Source organism: Anomalospiza imberbis, chromosome 1 (genome assembly GCF_031753505.1).
Source record: "Anomalospiza imberbis isolate Cuckoo-Finch-1a 21T00152 chromosome 1, ASM3175350v1, whole genome shotgun sequence".
In the NCBI taxonomy this organism is placed as follows: domain Eukaryota; kingdom Metazoa; phylum Chordata; class Aves; order Passeriformes; family Viduidae; genus Anomalospiza; species Anomalospiza imberbis.
In genome coordinates this window covers 25,206,103-25,225,651 of record NC_089681.1, presented here as the reverse complement: position 1 = coordinate 25,225,651, position 19,549 = coordinate 25,206,103, and the positions used below count along the sequence as shown (strand labels likewise).

Sequence of the window (19,549 nt, the reverse complement as noted above, 5' to 3'; positions counted from 1 at the left end):
CATGCTGCCCACACTGGCATTACGTTTTTGAAGAAGGCCCTGATAGACAAATGACTGCTTCTGTGATTTTTTGACAATAAGAATTGTATTTTTGTCATTTCATATTTATATATTTGATTCTGACTTGCATTTTGAACTTATTCACTGGCAAAGGTATGGGTTCATTTTATTTATGGGAATGGGAACTTTCTATGTCCTTATCCCCCAAGAAATCTTCTGAAATAAAAGTCACTGGGTTTTAAAAGAAATGTTGAGCACTTCATGAACTAAATATACCACTATTAGAAAGAAACAAAGAAAAGACAAATAAAATGTAAGCTTATTTGCATCTGATTTACATTATCCTGTGAGCATTGATTTAATTTTTATTTCATTCCTCTTAATACTATTCAGATTGCAGACTACAACCTTGCTGCAAATTTACAGCTGAGTTTCATTGTTCATTTAATCATCTCAGGTGTTACTGAAATAGGGAACACTGGTGGTTGGAAGATTTCCCCTGAGGTTCATGGGAGCTGCCTGTATCCTGAGGCTGGAGGAGGGGGTCTGCAGATACGTTCTGGCAGTTGCTGCTCTGAATTTTGATGATCGTCTGTTGAAAAATTGCATGGGCCATCCTGTGTCAAGACAATCATTGCTGTCTCCTCCTTTTAGTCAGCAATTTGTCTTTAAGTTTACTACTTAGGTTATGCCTTTTTCTCCTCCATCCCTAACCCCTTGCTTCAGCTTAAATATTTGCAATAACTCACATTTCCCTCTCCCTCATTCCTCTTGCAGGCAGGAACTGTGTCAACACTGTGCAGATGTGTTTTAACCCAGCAGAATATTTTGATGAGTTTGATGGTGAGTTATGAAATCTTTGTGGTTAGCTCACAACACAAGAGGATTCTTTGATAAACACAAGTAACTGGAGTTTACCATGAAGGTAACTTTGTCAGGGAATGTTTTCCTTTCTGTTTCCTGCAGCTTTGCTTTCTCTGGTTTAGAGAGTCAAAAATTTAACACCCTTGGGCAATGGGCAGTACTATCCATGATTTGGATTTCTCCTTTAACTAATATTTTATGTTATTTGGTTAAAATATACTGTGTCTGCAAGCAACCCCTCCTATAAAATTATTTACCGTTGAATATCTGCTGAAAACAAACATAAAAAGCATAATCTAAATAATTATGTTAAAAAATTTAAACAACTAAGAGTTAAAAATATTTTGAAATCTTTGTTTAGCTGTAGTATGTTTCTATTGACATAGGCTTACAAGAATCTTGTGGCTGGGATCTCTGATGTTTCCTTTTGAATTTTTCAAATGAAGTTTTGTTCCTGATTTTTGGAGAGGTGAAATTGTGATGGCATCATAATGAACAAATGAATGAATATATAAAAATGTAAAAATTTCCCCTTGGGCTACAAATTTGCTCATATTAATGCTGGAAGAGAGGGTTAAGTGCTATGTGACAGAAACTGTATTCACTGTTGCAAAAGGAGCTACTCATTTTGATCAACAGCAGAACGTTTTCCTTCGAATCTCTAGTCCCAGTTGGAGCAGCAACCTTTCCCCTATAATTAATTTTTGTGTGCTGTAGTCCATTAGAGAAGAGAGTGACAGCCTCTGGACACAGATTACTGTCTTAGGTATGGCCCAAAGGAACATTATGGTCTTAATTAAAGGTGGCTCAATATGTCAGCCATTGCAATAGTTTGAGCATTTTTAATACTGTGTCAGTATCTAACCTCCTTAAAAGAATTCTGGTAGCAAGCAAACAAAGTAATTTAAAGGCAGCTCATGTTCTCTGTAAGTTTTGCAGGACTGCTATTGGGAATACTTGATAATTTATGAAGGCTTACACCACCAAATTAATTACATTTTCCTGATGCCACATGTCTTTTTCATACAAGCTAGCTCTGAATTATAAGTAACAATATTGTCCTTGTTCATTCCTTCAGTACAGGAGACAGCTTACTAATTACAGCAGTAGAATTCAGTTGCTGTATTTTAGAAGTGTCATTTATTAAACACTGCTGCAGTTAAGGTGGTATATGCTTCTCTAATATTGACCCTGATTTCTGCTGTGTGTATTACCGCATCTCAGTTCCAAGCCTTTGGCATGGGTTTCATTTGGGAGCATTTTTTGTAGCTTAGAAAAACAAGTTCTGAGGAAATGACAAATGCAGAGACTTGCTGTGATATGCAGGAGGTACAAGGCCATGCACTCTACTGTTTTGTGTGGAAATGAGGTTATACTTCAAGCCACTGTTCTCACAAACAAAATAACCTTGGTGTCCTTACAATAAGCAACTCATTGTCAGTGGGTTTCTTCTGAGGTCCTGCCATCTTGAGTCATGCTTGGGTTTTGCGTAGCAGATACTTCTTGGAAAGCCTGACAAACTCTCCTGATGTGGCTGCCTTAGAAAAAATGAATGTTTTCAATTTTTATTTAAATTAAAATAAAATCAGTTTGAATAGATAGTATATGAATACAGCTAACCCCTGAACTTCAATCAGCAAGATCAGCAAGGAGGGAAATAAATGGACCTTCTATTTTCTTTAATAAGATTTTAGAATATTGAAACTTACTTTTGTGCCTCTTTCTTTTTTTCTTTTTTTTTCTGATTTGTATCAAGATGATAGAAGAGCATCTAGGGCTGCTTTTGGATTAACTTAGAGTCAGTGATTTTTACAATGAAACTATTTTTGCCATAATTTGCTACTACTTGAAATAAGAATTAGATTGGAGATGAAATTCTAAAAGGAGAATTTTTCACAGGAAATCTCACTTTTCTACAGTTCCTTTAAATACTAAATACTAAAGTTTGATCTGTGAAAGAAGAGTGCTGTTGTGAAGTTTCATCAGGCTCTAAGTGGGATTGGGGTGAAAAGACGCTCTTTCACCTCAATTATTGGAAAATGCAACTGAGAAAAAGCCAGAAGGTACTGTGAAAGCAGTATGTATAGATGTTCTCTATTTGGAACATGGAACATGCAAGAGGATCTTGCACCCTCTTCCTAGGAGGGAGTGAAAATGTTATTGGGCAATGACACTACGGTATCAGTGCAGGAGGAGTAACTTTGGAGCTCAGAATTGTCCAGCACTTAGGCTTAACATTTTTTCCAGTGCAATCTTCTGTTCCAGTATTTTCCTTTCTGATTATGGAGCATTGTGGAGCCACCCTTTACTTTTCAGCTGTATCTATTAAGCTGTATTAATATTATAATTTATGTATGAAGACATGTGTCTTAAAGGTCAGCTTCCAATTATTACTGATTCTGCAGAGAAGACCATTCTGAACTAATGGTGAATTATGTTTCTGCTGCATTTAGTCTTCAGCTCTGAATAATGTTTGGTCATCTTCACATTATGTTATGTGCAATGGATATTGACGGCCTTCCAGGTAGCGACATCTGGTTGTGCTACTTTACAGTACAAAAATTGCCTCAAGGAACTAAGCCTCAAGTAGTTCAGCATCTGTTTCAGGTTGTTTCAAGAGATGGTATACTCCTTGTAAGCTTGCCCATGAAGAATTCTTACACGAGCTTTGATAGCAGAAACATTTTTTTTGCTTTTTCTGCAGCATGCAGTTAAAAGTTTACTTGTATAATTTTTTTTTGTTCTGAAATTTAAATCTATTTGGAAGTGGCTGGTGAAAATGTGTTAATTGAACATCAGTTATATTACAAATTCTTTCAAGGGCAAAGTTATATTAAATAGCCCTTCACGCAGTCAGGACTTTTTAACTGGAGTGGTACTGATCATCTGTCCCCATCTCTGCTCAAAAGTAGAGGAAATCCAGGTTTTTGGCAGCCCATTTAGAAGCTTGCTACCTATTCTCACCCTCTGTCTTCGGATAGCACTAATGTCCTTTAATTTCTCTTTACTCAGAGTAAGATTCTCTGTAACAGTTGCACAGCAGGCAATAAATCAAACCTTCTTAGGAGACATTTGGATTTCTGACCAAAAATGAGATTCTCTTTCACTCTGTCTTGAACCAATGCCTCCTGAGTTTACAGAGTTTGCACACTCCAGATTGATTTATTTTGAACAAGACCTGAAATCTAACAATTTGGAAAGAATGCCTATTAAATGTTATTGTAACTTCTACTGTACAAATATAAATTGTCAACTAATGGCTGCCTGGGTCAGGCCTTGTTAACTGGGAACCACAAGATGGTGCTGCCATAACTGACCTGTTTAGTCTAGCTTGGCTCAGCAAACAGGAAAACACTTTGCCTTCCTCTCCTGAAGAGGCAACATGAAATGACTCACCACGAATCATTTACTCTGTTGTTCCCCAAAACATTTACAACAATGTGCTATTTGTTTTCAAAGTGTCAGGATGACACTGTATCAGAATGAGCTACATCCTCTCATTGTCTCTCCTTCAGTACCTCCAGTGGTTGGGCAACTTCACCTACTGGAGATTCTTCATAACATACATCTATATTCCAAGCAATTGTCTGACATAGAGCTGAGGAAGAAATAATATGAGATCCCTGATGATGGCATATCCAGATCCAGCAGTGCAGCCAGGCCTGTGCATATCATGGAAGCTGAGGCCTGACTTTAATATGTGTAGCATCCCACACTTAGAATAATTTGAAAGGAAAGGCAAGAATGGCTGGGTATTTGCCAGCCACATCTGGACGTGAATAATTCTCTCAGCTCTATACACAGTCATTGTAGTCTTCCTCAAAGCCACGTAGTATTTGGGGTCCAGAGCTGATCCCTAAGAAAACAGTCACAGACATTTTATCAAATGTCTCCAAGGATTATCATAAAGGTCTTCTGCTGAATCTTGCTGGGAAGCCTAGAAGGTGCCCTTCACCTGCCTTCCTGCTGAGTTTATGTTCTTCCAGCTGCCCCTGTTCCCTGGATGCAATGATGAATATGTGCAGGTCCACATGAGCAGAAGGCTGCTGTGCTGATTTAAAAATCCCCCCCTGTTCCCCCATGCTAGTTCTTTTCTGCCAGGGCTGCTGTAGTACAGTGGGAGGAAGCACGAGCCTGAGCCTCAGGGCTGTGGTTCCTGCTGTTGGCACTCTGAAGTGCTCAGCAAACGTGACTGTGCTGTGGCTGAGGGTGGTGCTTGGGGGTCTTCATTGGCATACACTTCTGCCAGCTCTGCTGTGGGGTGATAACTGCAGGCAGATGACTTTGAGTGCCTAGAAGCTTAAAAATGTCCTGGGAATTTCCCCATGAGTTTTTTGTCAGTCTTTGCATTGTACCGCCCTCATAAGTTTCCATGTATTACTTGTCCAAGAGAAACTGCTGAAAGAAAGGAATGTCTTCTGTGGTAAAAATAACATTAATTTCTGTTGGATTATGATTTTGTTTATCTATCTATTAGCAAGAAAAAAAAACAGCATGAAAGAGGTGTGTGCAGGATCACCTTAGACTCATAATAATCGTTGCTGTTACAGTGAGATGTTTAATAAATAGCCTGTTGGCTGCAATGAAAGAGGAGCTTAGAATAAACTGTTCCAAGAAATAGCATTGATATGTCAATATCAACCATGAAGGAATCAGGAGGGATGCATAAGGAGAGTCAAATCTCAAATCTTTTCCTGGAGCTAATATACAGTTGCTTTGGGCACACATACACACATGCACAGTAGTGCACAATCTTTATTTATTACATTCTCACCAAGGAGTAATTCTAAAATGTTATGAGAGACAGATCTAGAAATATATGATTTATCTGGAAGCAGAATGAATTTGATGTGTTAAGTAGTTTGGGTTTGAATGAAGACATTCCTGTTTCCACACACTGAAGACTGGTATTGATTTGATGTATATACAGAATAATCTTCTTCACAGCTGTTTAAACTGTACCCTCTACAAACTTCCATGAATATTTAGATTTATGTTGCCTTTCTCATCACATCAGTGCTATTAGGAGGGTTTGTGATACTCAGGGAAGTGGTTTGGTTTTGCTGGGTCTGAATGAATTGTGTTTTAGAAGAAATCCTTTGAGTGGGAACAATCTCGTTTTAAATTGTCATGTGTTATCTGAGCCTTAGAGAGACACTGGAATGGACATGGAGATATTAAGCAGTTTGGTATTTGGTAATGCCTTTGTGATAAAACAGAAGGCAGCATTTTGGCCTTCTAGATTCTGTGGTTGCCTTTTAAGTTCTATTGATGTGTCATAGTTTACTACTGGCTACCCCATACACAGCATACTTCTCACATGGTTTGCACAGAAAAATTTTAAAAAAGATTGAGGATTTCATCAAGCCTGTTGTGTAAAAAAATGTACTTCATTACCTTTAAACTCTATACTAAAGGTGAGTTGACCATGCACAAGTAGCTGATTGTTCCAAAGCTTTTTAAAAACTCCGTGCTGAAAAAAAAAAGCTGCCACTGCATTTGTTGTATTCTTTAGCTGTATTACTTCTTTATGCTCTTTTCTGTAACAATTTCTCTTTACAGTTTTATTTTCAGTTTATCTAGAAGACCACTGGCAATGGGCAGCACAAATAATTTAAGTTCCTTTGTAATTTTACCACATCTGTCATCTGCAGGAAAGAAGATTTTGAGAAACAAGGTGAGAGTCAGTACTGGTGTTTTTTCCTCATAAGATGCCAACATGAGAAGTTCAGAGCACAGTAGCTTTGCTGCAAACTGCCTGACAGACTTTATAAAGATTTTTCCTTGTTAATATTTCTGGTTTCTGGTCTGTGGGCAGTTGTGAAGAAGTCAGTGATCTCCCCTTCATCAGACAGCAAATGGACCTCTTGGGCTCAGGATGAGCAGTTGGGTTTTCCTCCTTGAAAAGATGGCTGAAGAGGAGAGAAAATGAGATCTGGTCCTGCAGGTTAATCTGTGGAGCAGTCCCAGAGGCGAAAGCACAGAGGAGTCCCAATCTCACAGCGTTGCTCTAGGATCCATAGAAGCCCATTCTCTTCTAAGTGCACAGCCTGCTGATGTGCCTCATTATCCTCTCTATTGCAGCACCATCACTCAGAATATTTGAACTTGTATTTCTTCAGTGTGATCCCTTAGTAAACTAATAATTTGAAGTAAACTTTCAAATGTTCAGTCATAATCCGCTGAATGCTCTGTCAGAGCCAGCATCCTTTGATTGGGGGTAAAGAATGTGACATTTGGGCATTCCCATGGGATGGTGACCAGGTTATCCTGTGCTTGGCACCACAGTGCAATGTGTGGCTTTTGGATTGGTGAAGAAATGCCTATGCTTGCTGACCTTTCCTATACTTCTTCATCCTTCTCTGCCATTCTTTTTCTGCCCCTCTGCCAGGCATCGTGCATATGCTGGAATAAACAAGTGGGAAGAGGAATATCCCTTTCCAGCATAGTCCTGTTTGTGTGCTGGGGAAAATCCACCTCCAGCATTAACCACTGATGAAGAGCACAGTCTTTTTAGAATCACTCCTTATATATTAATTTCTGGTGGATTCAGCACCATAGAAATCCTCCATTCTGAGTCTCTCACCTTTGCTTCTCTTCTGGATTTGGACAGAGAAGGGTTTCTTTCTCCTGCTGGCTAGAGGAGGTGAGGTCAGAAGGAGAAAGAGCTTGGGTGGCCAAATCACAGAATCACAGGTGGCAATAGAGCTGGGGAGATACTGCAGATGGCTGACGTAAGGGTTCATAAAGTGATGAGGACTCAACCTACAATGTTCCTTTAAACCTAAATGTTTGTATGGCTTACTAAGCCAGCATGTAAAACTATATAAACATTTTCACATGTTGAACTACAGATTAACTGTGGCGCTTATGATGATAATTAAAACCACAAACACAACATATTGTGAAAAACTCCACATGCACATTTAAGTCTTGCAGTCAGGGAAAGGCATTACTGAGTTTCTCTTGAAAGTTGTTCTTTCTATTCAGCAAATCATAGGTGAAGCTGAAGGTCTTACAGAATTGAATGTCACTATTTGTAGAATTTGGAGAAAGCCTTTCATTATTTCTGGAGGTATTGTTTAGATGAGGATTTTTTTAAATACTTATCAAAGTGAAAGGAACTGACATAGGAGTTTGGTGTGACCTGTATTTGGTATTTCAGATCAAATGCTTAGATAGGAAACTTTAATTCTTGAATATTTCAAGCCATTAAGAGGAGTGCAAATCGGCAGAGGTGGGGCTAAAATGAGATTTCAGAAGTATGTTTTATGTTTGGCTGTAACTATTTTTATTTAATGCTTGCAACACCAAGGCAAATGTTTCTGAAAGTTGCTTTAACTATCTTCCTTTGGGGGTGGTTTGTCATGTTTGTTTCCTGTGCTACAAACTTTTCTATGCAACACTGAGTCTACAGCTGACAGTCAGAACTGAGTGAGCCAGGACATTTACTTGGGGTATGCTGTTCCTTGATGAAATGCCAATTACTCTGAAATATAATAGCCACATCAGCAGCTGAAGAAAATAAAAATGGACCATGAATAATTAGTTCTGTATGTGTATTTTTGATTTTTAACTAGTCACATAAACTTCTAAAAGTTTGAGATGTGTTTTTGAATGGTAGTGGTAAATTAAGACTAGAAATTATGCAAGTAGCAGTATCCTCTCCAAACTACTCTAGAGGCCAAGACACAGAGGTCATGACTCCTACCAGCAGAACAGAGAGAGAGAAAGAAACTGCCTGATGTAGCTAAAAATATAACCTGCAACTCAAAATGAGTATTTTGATTTCTCCAACCCCATGGAAGTGCTTGTGTTCCAATGTGATCCTGCACTGATCTTATCTATTTCACTGATATTTCTAATTTTGGGTCTCATTCTCCACTAAAGTTGTGTCTGGACAGTGCAAAGTGGCACTGCAGGAGAAAGACAGTGAGCAGTTCAGAGCAAGCAGGAGTATCTCCAGTGCACAGCACTGCAACGTGTTGTCAAAATTTTTGACAGCATTGGGGATGCCATAGTATTGGCATGGTGTGGATGGGACTATTTCAGGGATCTTTCCACCAAGTAGTAGAGATGTATCTGAACTACAGTAGTAGCAGCCCAAACATGCAGTAGCAAAAGTTTAATGACACAGGGAAACTAATAAAAATATCAAAGCTGGTATTTTTTTCAGCAATCACAAGTGTTCAAAATTAGAAATATTGAATAAATAGAAAGAATGACTTAAAGTGTCATAGGTCATGTTTAAGATTGAAACAGAGAACCTAGAGTATTTCAAGAGGTAAATGCTGACATGTTTTTGTTTGTTTTAAAAAATGAGCCCTTTATCTGCTATAAAACATTTTGTCAAAATTGTTGATCCTATTTTTAAATTGTTTTATGCAGTGTTTTCTTCTCTGTTGAGCTTCTGAAAATGTTCAATTTTTTTATCATTTTAGGTTCTCCATAAAAATCATCAAAAATTAGCAAAGCCATATTTCTTCCCATTAAAAGATCTTTTTTATGCAAGAAATTGACAACAGTTTTTGTGAAATAATTACACTTCAGGGAAAAAAGAAACAACAGTCCTTACGCACAGAAAAATAGGTGATACTTCCATTAAAAAAAAAAAAAAGTGATGTTAAATCCTGAGCAGCTGCAATCCAAAACACCTTGCAGAGTGTTGAGAAATTATAGCTACAGAGTCAGCAAAACACAGGTGTAAAGGCTCCCTCTGTGGAGCACAACTAACTGTGATGTTTGCTGTGTATTTGCATTTATTGGGATGTTGTCTTGGGAAGTCTTGCTGGCAATCTTCTCTGGGAGCCTGAATTCAGAGTGAGAGAAAGATCACACTGGGCTATTCAGCTTGAACCTTGCACTAAGCCTTCCCTGGTGCATACCATTATTATTTCTACTGTTTTTAGGTCTGGGTTGTAGGGTTTTTTTGCTCTGCATTAATGCAACTAAGATCATAACAGCAGCATATGCACAACAAAGCTGCTAACCAAGGAAATATCAGGCTTACAGCACTTTTTTGCACCACAGTTGCTTATCAATGAAGCGTGTATATAGCCTAATTAACATAACTGGAATGACTATAATTATGCTATCATTTTGTTTACTTTAGCACATTCTGTTGAGGTATATGGGTAGCAATATTTGTTATTGAAATATTCCCCCTTGCTACATTCAGGCTGTTTAATTTTCCTGGTAGTCTATTTTATTTATGCTGTGATTTAGTTGCTTAAAAGTGAGGGAAGTATTAAAGTCCACAAAATCTTGACGTACAGAGTCTTCTCTGCTTTGGATCTTGGACAAAATCTGATAAAGCTTTGAGTAGTTCTCAATCATGCAAGTAATGTGGTCCTGTTATAATTAATGTCACTATTGTCATAAATAAGGCTTTGGAGGATAGAAGCCTAAAAATAAAAATAATCAAGAACATGCACAGCTAAAAGCCTTTCAGGCTCTCATTTGAGAAAGTGCAATGCAAGTGAAGCTGTTAGTTTGGGATAGCATTGCCAGACAAAGACAGTGGAGAAAAATTGTATAAAACATTTATTTTGCCCTGGATTAGACTGCCCTACTTAAATGAGGTTGTATCCACTTTTGATGAAAATAAGATGTCACTCCCAGAAATGTTTCTGAAGAAGGTTCCTGGTACAGCAGGGCGATGCTTGCTTCAGCCTTTGTATAGTCCATGTGGACATCTGCATCCTCATGGCTTCAGCAGCAGATCTTTGCTCTGCTGTAGTGTGACTGCAGCTCGGGAGAAACAACCACAGCATGTTCTTATCCCTCACGCCCTTGTCTAGGACAGAAGGAGAAGGGAAGGGCACACACGATGTCAGTCCTTGCTGACAGGCATTTCTGGACGTCTGGGACTGTAAAAATCCTTGTGTTGCTGTTGCCTTGAACTTGTCTCAACCTCATGCACCCACAGCACAGGGACACAAAGCCCTTCACTGGCTCTCACTGACAGAAGTGGTGCAAAACCAGCTCGCCCAGCAGAGGCCTGGATCATCAGCTCTCTTGCATTTCACCAGGGATAATGCTTCCCACTTTTTGATGATGTGCAGAACATTAATAACATAAGTCATGTTTGTACAGATATATGATTTCCATAATTAGGAATGTCAAGAGTGTAATTTAAGGTAAGGATGTATAAATTAACACAGACATACTGAGTATGTTGGCACTTTAAGACACCTTTGGGTGTAGTCTCAGGCCTTTCTTAACATTAAAGGAATAGCAAAGGTTCTCTCAGGTCTCTTGCTGAGTTTGCTGGTCAGCTGGAAATCTCCTTATTTTGTGCTTTTGATGCAACCAAACTTCATGGTAATGTTTTTATTGGGAGAGTACCTCTTGTGTGCAACCTGTCATACTTACAGTCACTTCTAATTGGGAATAACTTTACTTCTCAAGTTGACACATCCCACGGATGAAGTGCCTTCAGCATATGGCAGGTCAGAAGTGTCTAAATATTCCCAGGGATCTTCTGATGAAAACCGGACAGTCTGAAATCTTTCCTCCCCTTTCCCTACCAGTGCACTTACTCAAAGGCAGTATAGATGTCTAATTTAAATGTACCAAGTATAAAAAATGGAGGGAATTGACTGTAATTTTTTTTCCTGATAATTGCAATCACATCACAGTCAAAAGAAGAGGAATAAATGAACAAGCAGCACATTTCAAGCCCACTGTTAAAGAGGTCTCACAGTGGCTTTTCTGTTCCTCCATGTTTCTTTACCATTCTTGATCAGGAATCATATATAAATGAATAATGCCTACATGCAAGATCTGTCTTAGAGTTATATCAGCTATTCCTAATAAAAGCTCAATATGTGGAACTTAGTCATCTATCACATGTTTTTATTTACCAGTTCTCATTTTTTATTTAAAATTGCTTGTCTGATTTAAATGAGTAGACAGAAATCCATCTCTGAAAATACATCATTAAAGTGACACAGTTTTACATAAGAGATGAATTTTATCCACACATCATATACATCAATACACATTTTAAGAATTAAAAAAAACTGTTACTGGAACACAAGCACATACACACTTTCTCTAACCCCTGGCATTCACCATCAAATGAAGACTCGAGGACATAACCTTTGGAGAAAAAGATACACGTGACTCTTTCAATTTCATTGCCACCTCAAGGACTTTAGCATTGAAATGACAGCTGATTCTCTCTCCTTTTATGCAGGCACAAAGGCAGAGAGAGGACTGAGGCTCAGAGACAAATATCTCAATATCCAGTGCAAGTGAAGGTTGTGCCTTACAAACAGCAGGTTTGAACTGCATAGCAAGTTGCAAGACTAGTCATGATTTTTATCCATCTTTTGCTCTTATCCTCTGATACGCTTGTGACATTTTCTCTTTCATTGCAGCCCATTAGCTGGTAATAGGGCACACAGAAGTGTTTTGTGGGCTGTAAAAAGAAGAGACCAAATGTTGTGACACGCTTGCCAGTGACCATGGCTGGACTTGCTGATCTTTGTTTTCCTCTTCTGTGCTCCTGTTTCAAATACTACATATGCAAATATCTTTCTGCTGCTTGTTAAATTGCCCTTGAAGTCTAACCATTTCTATTCCCAGCTTGTCTTCTCTTAAGTACACTGTCAATCATGTTAGGACTTTCTAGATGTGTGATGGTTTAGTGGGTTTTATACAAAAAGATATTGCTTTTCTTTGCTAAAAACATAATGCTTTAATTTTCCATCATGATTTCTTAAATTCAGAATGCAGAAGAGGAATCCTTCCAGTTTAAACAACTTCCTAGTATTTGGAAATGGTGTTCTGGGAACACAACCTCACAGTGCCTGGACATGAGGCCCTGCTGCCTCAGAGAGGTGATGTGAGACCCTTGCTCCTTGCACAAAGAGAGCCTTTCTGGGGCTCCTAGCAATACCAGGCTGTGAATAATTTTATCTTCGCCGTTATCATCTGGGGAAGCAAACAGGATTTTACCCTTTATTTTAACGATTTATGTACTTGCTGCTTGAACTCTTGCCCTCCCTATCCCTTTTCCTGCTATACACACTGCTTCTGCTCCTCTTCTATTCCCATGCAGTCCTCTTTGCCTTTGCCCTTTCTTCTCCTCTTGTACAGCTTGTGTTTCCCTTGTACTGGGTTATCTCAACAGTTTGCATTAAACTCCTGTATAAAATGACATGGCATTTGTGCAGCTGCACACCCCACTCAACTTTACTCCATGCCTTCTTTATTTACTCTAGGTGCAAGTGACAGCAGTGCAGGCTGGAGTCACCAGCTGACACTGTCAGGAAGAGCAATATGTGAAGTTTTGCTTCACCAAGCCTAAACTTCCATAGTCACCAATACCTTGTTTGTGTGAACAGCCTTAGCTCGGTGAGACTTACTCCTGTATGCAACTGAGAATGTAGCATCTTCCTTCAAAGAAGGGAATTTTTGAAAAATACCAGAACTAGTGAAGGACAAAAACCATGTTAAAGGGACCACACCCCCTGTGCAGCTGACCATGTGTATTTTATTGAGGATCCCCAAGTCCTGTCCACTGTTGTGGTCACAGAGAAGTGCCTGCAACAAGCAAGGCAAGAACAGCCAGCAAGGAAAATAACTGCAGATAACCAAAGTCATTACAAGAACCCCTGCCTGACATGCCTTGCAGCACAGCACTGCAACTCTTGAATAAAGAGCCTTGAGATCTCTGATGACCACAAGTGGCAGAGGTATGTGGTGTACTTACATGCACTCTTCCCAAACATTGCTCTTCTAGTGTTGGCTTCTGCAGTGGTGGAAGTATTCCTTGAAGTGTAATGCCTGCCTCCAACCACTGCCTTTGCCAAGCTGCTCTGCCAAATGCTTCTTTTCTTACCTTAGTAATTTCCCAGCAGACAGGAAACTGATCCTTTTCTCGAACCAAGATGTCTTTTATAATCCCAAACTGAGACACATCATGAAAATATTGCATTTTTATTCAAACCAGCCATTGTTTAATTGTGTTGTCTTTATCAGAAAATTGCTTTCTTTTAAAAATTCCCACATGTGACAAGTCACATTGTAATGCATTACTTCAGGCTGTATCTTTCATGTTGCATTAGAGTAAGTCGAGCTTAACATGATTTGATGCTTGCAACCTGCTTCAAACACGGCATGTGAAACATTTGAAAGAGATGTATCTTTCAGGGGAAACAAAGAGTTTATAGATTTATTTTTTTCTTTCATTTATATTTTTCTTCCTTTTTAGTTTCAAATGGAAGTTAAATAAGGGGAATGTTAAAGAAAGAATTAATCAATGTATCACTTTTTCCTACTTGTAAAAATTCTTTTAACTTTCAACTGTTTGATTTCTGCTTTATATTTCCCAAATTACTGAGAGAAACATCTATCTGGTGACTGTTAGGAAAAAGTCTTCTAGCAAAGCAGCAATTAGGTTGGAGAAAGAATGGTTACACATTCTCAAATGGGTGCTGATAACAGAAAAACAATTCCACTTTTGAAAGATGAAGGTTTATATGGCTAAATCCCACCTGATCCCACCTGATCAGCCTCTTGTACATTAAGATATTTTTGATTCTCTAAATCAAATGTGAACTTAGCCACTCTATTGTATAAATGAACATACTTGCCTAACAACAACAGTGAGGAAAAACAAAATAAAAATAACCTGAGTTGTTAGAATAGCTTCAAGTAATTCAATTTATCATGTTTACCAATAAATTTACACTTAAACATAGCAAAAATTGCATGTTTTTCTTTGAAGAGTAGCAAAAAGAACATTTTGACATTTGTAACATTTGAGGTTTTGGGTTTTGTTCCTCCTAGAAAGCTGTTTAGCAAGAAATATTTTCCTGAAACATTTCTGAGCACAAGGTGGTTTCTCCTGATACAAGTATCCATATAAACATGTTGGTGCTTGGAGTCTGCCTGAAGTGTTTTCTGCTTTCTTTGCTGCTGGTGTTTTCTTTCCTTTGAGACTATTCAGAGACTATATAGTCTATTCAGTATACATATTTTTACTATAGTCTGTATGTATAATCTATATATAGACACTGGCTAGACACTGGTGTTTTCATTCCTTCTGAACCATCCTTTTTAACCCTTTGAATCACAGTAATTTCTGTTGGATGACTTAGACAAAGATCTCAGTTCGTTATACCCATTGGTAACATGTTCTGGTTATATGGACTTTTTCAGTGTGAGGAACTTAATTTTAGCTGCATATTTGATTTTGTATAGATGTTAATATAATTGCAGCCACCTACTTGTCCATAATTTCAAATCTTAAAACGACAATTTTAGAAGGCATGCTCTGGACCAGCCAGGAAGCAGAAACATACTGTGGGAAACACCAAGTAACATCATATAATTCCTGTGTACAAAATCAGAATTCTTGACCAAAATAGTCTTTTCTGATGTCAAAATCTATTAAATGCTGTCTACGCCCTTGAGGGCAGAGGCTCTGCAGCAAGACCTTAACAAATTAGAGAGATGGGCAGTCACCAACTGTATGAAGTTTAACAAAGGTAAATACCAGGTTCTGCACCTGGGATGGGGCAATCCTGGATGTACAGACAGCCTGGGGAATGGGAGGCTGGAGAGCAGCGCCATAGAAAGGGACCTGGGGGTCGTGGTCAGTGGAAAGCTGAATATGAGTCAGCAGTGCCCTGGCAGCCAGGAGGGCCATCCCTGTCCTGGGGGGCATCAGGCACAGCATCACCAGCCAGGCAAGGGAGGGGATTGTCCTGCTCTGCTCTGCACTCAAGAGGCCTCACATCGAGTGCTGAGGGCAGTTTTTGTCACCAAAATATAAAAGAGATATTAAGCTACTAGAGAGCATCTAAAGAAGGGCCATGAGGATGGTGAAGGGCCTTGAGGGGAAGGTGTATAAGGGGAAGCTGAGGTGACTTGGTTTGTTCAGCCTGGAGGAGACTGAGGGGAGACTTCACTGCAGTCCTCAACATCCTGACAAGGAGAAGTGTACGGATGGGTACTGATCTCTTCACTCTCATGACTGTCATGGGTTTGTGCTGGCACAGTGCCAGTGCACCCATGAAAATATATTTTTCTCAAATGGCTACTGTGAGATGTGACCAGAGACAGAGCAGAGCAGGCTCAAGCTTAGAAATAAAGGAAAAAAAAAAAAAAAAAAAAAAACTTTCTTAACCTACACTATAATAAAAGAAACACACAAGAAACAGAATGAAAACCTCCCAAAACATTCCTCCTCCCCCCACCCAATTTCCACCAAAGCACAGTGAGACATAACCTTGGACCCTCGATCAAGTTACTGCCCCTCAGATAATCAATTCTCAGTCCATCAGGGGAGAGAGGAGTCTCTCTTGTACCATAGTCTTCCACAGGAAACACAGTTGAAACCTCTGATGTTTCCATGTCACACATGGCACAACCCGGAGAAAATCTGCCATTGTGACATCCTCCTTCCATGTACAGTGCTCTCACCACTGTGCATGTACCGAAACTGCTCCTAGAGTTCCTTTAAGGATGCTTCGCCAAGTACTAAAGAACAACAGTTTCTCATTTTGGGACAACAGCCCCCCCAATTTTCTCCTCCCCTGGGCTGAGGGTCTTGAGAACAGAGATCTTCTTCTTCCCTGAAGACAGTGGGCACCACCACACCCTCCTCAACTTCCCTCTGTTCACTCCACTCCTGCAAATGACATCACTCACTGAAGCAGGCCACTCTCACTCCTGCACTCTCTTGGTTTAAGTCATTGCATCCCCCTAAATGCAGTCTCTGTGTTGGGGAGAATTGGTTCAGTCTATGGCTATACAAGAAAAGTCCAACCAAAGGCCACTCCATCATCTCCTACCTAGGATTTCTTTTCCATTCTTCTTCTGACATCTCAGGTCCCAGACTATCTCTCTTCTCTTTCAAATCGAGGAGTAGTGTTTCACAAAGCTTTCTTTGCCTAAGACAGGATTAAAAGTCTCAGGCTCCCAGGATGGCTGGCTACTCTCACAGCAGGCTGCCCAGAACTCCCACAGCTGAGCACCTTCACTTTCTCCTCTGCCAGCGTACTGCGGGGAACAAAGACATCTCAGTTTCTTTCCACCCTTCCGTCCTGCAGGGGCTGACCCCGTTCCACTCCCTTCACCTCCCAGCCTACCTCTCCCACGTGCATGGCTTCCCCTCCCCCACCAGCCTGGCTGGGCAGGGAAGGTCTGCACTCTTCACTGACTGGAACCAAAACAGATTTCGCCTGGGAGTTCCCTGCTTTTAACCCCCTGTGTTCTCAGAGGTGTGTTCAGGTCTTCAGTGGTTACACCAGGTGTCAGTATTTAGAGCTGACCACTGATTGGTTTGACCAGAACTTCCCGAGAAATCTCACCTCCCTGTCAACCTATGACAATGACCAAAGACAGGACTCATGGAAACACCATGAAACTGAGTCACGGGATGTGTTATTCACATTCTCTGAACAGAGAGAGACATGATTCTCTCTCCCAGGATTTTTCCTGGGAAGCTGTGAGATACAGTGAGAAATCTCAGAGAAAGAAGAAAACAATTCTTATCTCTATTCGCTGCTGCTGTTTGGCACATGTGGAATGTGTTATGGAGATTTTTTATCAATTTGTTAATTGGACACTGGTGATGGTTGTTTGGCCAGTTGGGTCAAAGCTGTGTCATGACTGTCTGGAGACAGTCACAGGTTTTTCTTTAGTTTAGTATCTTTTTAGTATGATACAGTTATAGTATAGTATAGTATAGTATTAATGTAATATAATTTAGCTTAATAAAAGCAATTTATTCAGCCTTCTGCAACATGGAGTCAGAGTGTGTTATTCCCCGCACAGAGGGGTCGCACTGCTTCAAAAAGGGGAAGTTTGGGTTAAACATCAGGAAAAGTTCCATTTCTGGAACTCCTTCCATTTCTGAAGTTTCCTATAACACAGCTGTTGGAAATAACAAGAGAGCAACCTCAATACAAGTATTTCTTTGTAAACCAAAGGGTATATTTTTGTTTAGACTCCCTGAAGTTGCCCAAATGGCATGTCAAACCAATAAGTGATATTATGAGCAGAGGATGTGGTCTGTATCTCATGGGGTTGGTTGTAAATGACTGGGGATAATTTAGATGACACAAATAAAAGTATTTTTGTTTCCAAAATGGAAATAATTTTCACATTCTGGTTTCACAAAAGCCAAGTACTTAGTGACTTTTTCAATTGCCTAAGAAGTGGTGGGGGGTAGAGGTAATCATGTTTTCTAGCTCATCACTGCTGATTCATGTGCATTTAAACAGAAAACAAAGATAAATGTAATTTTTTTTTGCATTATCATGGAGTTAGCCACACTTGTTTCTAAATGAGAATTTCACAAGCTGGCAGGATATTGAGTTTCATTGTCAACTATTTGATTTAGTAATATAATTCAAGGCGTAGTGGCTAGCATAACCCATTGATGTGCAAGTAGACAGTGTGTCAAGAAAATAGTGAAATGGATGCTGCATTGTTACCATGTGCACTGGGTCAGAGTGTCATAACATCCAATTCCTTGAGCAATAGTTAAAAGCTCTGTACAGCAAGCCGACATAAATCTAGAAAGTCAGCCAGAACCTCGCACTAAATTTTTACAGAGCATGTGTCAGTGGGTATCTGTTGTGCTAAGCACCTTCGTGGGTACCCTGATCTGTAGTGCTGCTAATTGCTCCCAGTGCCAGCTGTCTTCATACAGATAGCCACATGAGCAGCAGTGGGAATGACTTGTAGAATTGCTACAAAGCCTGGAGAGGGCCTCAGGGAGCTTCCCACTTACTTGCTGCATGCTGATGTGTCCTCCTGGTTGTTGCTGGTCACCAAAAGTTACTTCCCTTTACAACCCCTAAAACAACAACTTTTAAACATGTCTGCTAAGGCACAAAAAACCAGGGTGGGGATACAGCTCATATTAGTTCCCTACTCTTCTGAGTTGCCAATCTTTCAAAGAAAAATGCTTTTATGTAAGCCAGTTGCCTTCAAAGCACCCTTACTACAAGTCAGGTTAAGGTAAAAGCCAAATGAAAGTATAAATTCATAACATTTAAAGCTGACAGTGAATACAAAGTTTTATGGAAATTATGGGCAGAAGAAGAAAGCACACAATCTGTATACATGAAATTAAAGTTATTTCTTACTACAGCCAGCTGAGGTGCTAAAAATGCCTCAGTGCAAACCTCATCTTTGATTTTGGCCTCCGCTGTGCCTACAATGTCATCTTGCAGCTGTTGGGGAGAAGCATCCTGGGTGAAGCCACCAGCTCTAAATTACCTTTCCCAGAGTCCTCGGTATTGCCATTGATGTCAGGCTTCCCATGCAGGTTTTTCCTTGGAAGTTTGAACAGAATGCTCCCTTCCAGTCCTCTCATGAGAGGCCTGATGGAATTTGACTCTCAGTGAACCTTAACCAACTTTTTTTTTCCTTCCAAAAAACTGATTGGAAGTTCAAATCTTTTGAGAGACAATCACACAGTGTGCAAAAACCCTTGATAAAATTTCTAAATAAATACAGCATGGAAAACAAATAAATCCTGGTGCTGATAAAAGCCTAATCCAATACAGTAATCTGATCAAAAGATGAGTCTTGTAAAATAAATTACATTTGTCTTCAAACACAAAGACATAGGCAAGGTTTTTAGAAGAAATACATACTCTGTAGGGATTAAACCACAAATTGCTTTATGAATGTACTCCCCTAAGAGAAACTAGGA

General features: G+C 39.5%; 1 long non-coding RNA gene across 3 annotated transcripts; it reads left to right on the top strand.

Annotated features, from left to right (window-relative positions):
* Positions 1-483: 483 nt before the first annotated feature.
* LOC137476438 (uncharacterized) lies at positions 484-13,232 on the top strand. Of its 3 annotated transcripts, none has more exons than XR_011000383.1 (3): positions 484-685; positions 778-843; positions 13,095-13,232. It is a non-coding gene; the product is annotated as an uncharacterized lncRNA (long non-coding RNA). The 3 variants fall into 3 exon arrangements; XR_011000386.1 differs by lacking the exon at positions 13,095-13,232 and adding an exon at positions 4,389-4,990; XR_011000396.1 differs by lacking the exon at positions 13,095-13,232 and adding an exon at positions 1,251-2,158.
* The last annotated feature ends 6,317 nt before the right edge of the window (positions 13,233-19,549 follow it).